A 3,082-nucleotide genomic window follows, 5' to 3' on the forward strand; every position below is an offset into this window, starting at 1 on the left:
TTTCCACTGCCATGAGCTGCTGCCCTCTGCCACATGCCAGTCTTCCTTGGAGCCATCTGAGTATGGACTGAAACCTCCAGTAACTCTGAGCTAAGTAAATCTTTTTTTCCTTCATGGGTGTTGGGTATTTGTCCCAGCAATGAGAGAACAGTAATGGAGCCAACAACTATATTAATTCATTTGCTTTCTCCTCATGGCAGAGAACCCACTTGTTAAATATAGTGTCAAATGGATTCAAAACTTGCTTAAAATTGAAGATACGCTTACTAGTCTTTGATTATCATTACTGTTTTGTTTTGTTTGTGGTACTTGGGCCTTGTGTTTGCTAGGTAATTGCTCTGCTACTGAGCTACATCCCCAGACCTTGTCATTGATTCTGTCATCTGCTTCTCCTGGATTCAGTTTTCTCTGACTGAGTATATTCTCTGTGGTATAGGTTTGAGGAAGAAACTTTCTTTCTTAACTTTGAGTGTCTTTCTATGTTTAGTAAGTCTTTTATCATCATTGATTGATGGATTGATTGCTTGATTCTTTGAATCATCTTTTATTTACCTAAAATTCTAGATGCCAGATGATCTTTATCAACACTCCAAAAATAAAATCACTATTGGTGAGAAAGGAAAGGCCACTAATTCATATGTACTTCTGATCTGAAATGATACAGAACGATTATAATAAATAAATTTATTTATTTTAATGTACTTGGTAAAGGAGCTCACCATGCAGCACAGACTCATAGGGGTCCTCCTCTTTTCAGCCTCCCTAGAGTTGGAATTACAGGCAGGTGCCACCATGCCTGGACTCAGTCACTGGCTCAGTGTGCCCTGAGGCTGGGCTGGCAAGGCATGGAGTACCAGAGATCAAACCTTGGTCTCTGCGTTTGCCTAAGCAGGGACTTAGTCTGCTGAGCTATCTTTCCAGTCCTTAAAATAAATATTTAAATAAATAGTTGTTGTTTTTTTTTTTAATCAGGGATTGAACTCAGGACCCTGCGCTTGCCAGGCAAATGCTTATTCTACTGAGCTATCTTCCTGGCCACTTAAGGAAATAGTTTTAATATCACAACTTACATTTAAATTAAATCATCATTGTTATGGTTTGTGTCTAGTTGTCCCCCCAAAGCCTCACGCAGTCATGGGGTGAGGACTTCTAGAGTTTGTGTTAACTCATGATCCCCTGGGATTATGTGTGATCCAAGGCTGGGATTATGGGTCTTAGTACTGCTGGGATTACCCATAGGTGGGTAAATACTGGGAAGTACCCATAGGTGTGAGTACTTCCCCTGCCCTGGGGCAGGCAATTTGCATTACAATGTAAGGTGGGAAGAGAAGCTAGCTGCTTGAGCTGCTGCTAGCCCTCCCTTGCTCTCTTGCTCTTTGCCGCCGCCATGAAAGGTTGCCCTCTGCTATGTGCTGCTCTGTGTTGGACCCAGTTGAGTATGGACTGAAACCTCCAGTAACTGTGAGCTAAATAAACCTTTCCTTCCTTCATTGTGAGTGTCGGGTATTTGTCCCAGCAATGAGAGAAGAGTAACTAAGACAATCATGCTAGAAATCAAGTGAATACACTTGAACTATTTCACATATTTCTTATGATCATATGAGGTTTCTGTTAGCCATCCTATTTATCAGGTTAAAAAAATGAGCAATATTGAAACTTAAATAGAAATTAAGTATTGGAATTGAGAAACAGAAATACACTTTTTTTTTTTTACTTTAAGGAAGGGTCTATAGGGTGTTCAGGGTCTCACTACTAGTTCAGACTCATAGTGATTCTCCTCCTGTTTACAGTCTCACAAGTGCTGGGATTCCAGGTGTGCACCACCATGCCCAGTCTCAATTGCCCTCTCAGTGTGCCCCAGAGGTGGGGCTGGCACAGCAGCCCTGGGGATTGAACCCCCCAACCCCTGTGCCTACTTGCAGGCACTTTAATCTTCTGAGCTATTTGGTTGGCCCTCAGAAAGACAGTTTGATACTTGTAGGCTCAAAACTGTTTCTTGTCCCTTAGAGGCAATACTTAGAGTCCCATACCATATAGTCCCCCAAAGAAAACATTTTTACATTAAAATTGAGTAATATTATGAGTCTGGCCATGCAGAATTTATAGATTGTATTTGATTTCTTTTAAGACCTCGTCTGAGTTAAAATGAGAACCATTAGTTTGCAGAAGGAGTCATCAGATTGTATTGATCTGTGTCCATCGGTCTTTCAATTTGATTACTTGTATAAAGATGATGAGGTATTTAAAAGATGGCTCAGGTAAGATTCCTGTACGTAGGTGCTTACTTAGTCTCAGGAATGCAGTCTATATTTCAAATTACCCCTGTAGGAGCTGTGACTTTCCACAGGAGAAGTGACTTGATCAGGAGCCTGCCAGTGGGTCTGACAAGTGACATACTCCTCTATACTTTCAGGGAAATCAAATGCAGGATAACAGAGATAATACCTAGTCATAGAAACTATTTATTAATCTTAGAAACTAGTTCCCTGATTGTTTTAGGACTTCTGTTGGTACTAAATGACCCAAATGATTCTTTTGTGATCATGATGACTTTAAAACAGTCATATGAAGGTCATTTTGACCATCAATTCTTCAAGCTATCACTCTAATCTCTAGTTATGGCTTAAGTCATTTTTATAACTCATTCATTTCTTGTGATATGGAAGCTTTCAGACATTATTTCAAAAGAATTCTATATCTGGTAGTCTATTTATAATACTTCAAGAATGGCATTAGAAGTTTATTTAGAGGATTCCGACTTAGTTGCACTGATGCCCTGAAAAGAAAACTTCATTTGCAGTTAAATAATATAAGAAGGTTATATGTTAGGTACGCTTCTCAAGTTTTGTGATCTGAATTAAATGGTCATAGCTTAAAAAAATTTAGGTCAAATAACATTTTGTAATGGTAGATTATTAGTGCAGGCCGAATAGCTCAGCTGACTAAAGCACCTGCTTAGGGCAGATGCAACAGCCAGGGTTCCATCCCCGGTGTGCTGTGCTGGCCCCACCCCCAGGGCATGCTGGGAAGGCAACTGAGGCTGGGCCTGGTGGTGCACACCTGGAATCCCAGCTCTTGGGAG

Source organism: Octodon degus, unplaced genomic scaffold (assembly GCF_000260255.1).
Source record: "Octodon degus isolate 3935 unplaced genomic scaffold, OctDeg1.0 scaffold00262, whole genome shotgun sequence".
NCBI classification, from domain to species: Eukaryota; Metazoa; Chordata; class Mammalia; order Rodentia; family Octodontidae; genus Octodon; species Octodon degus.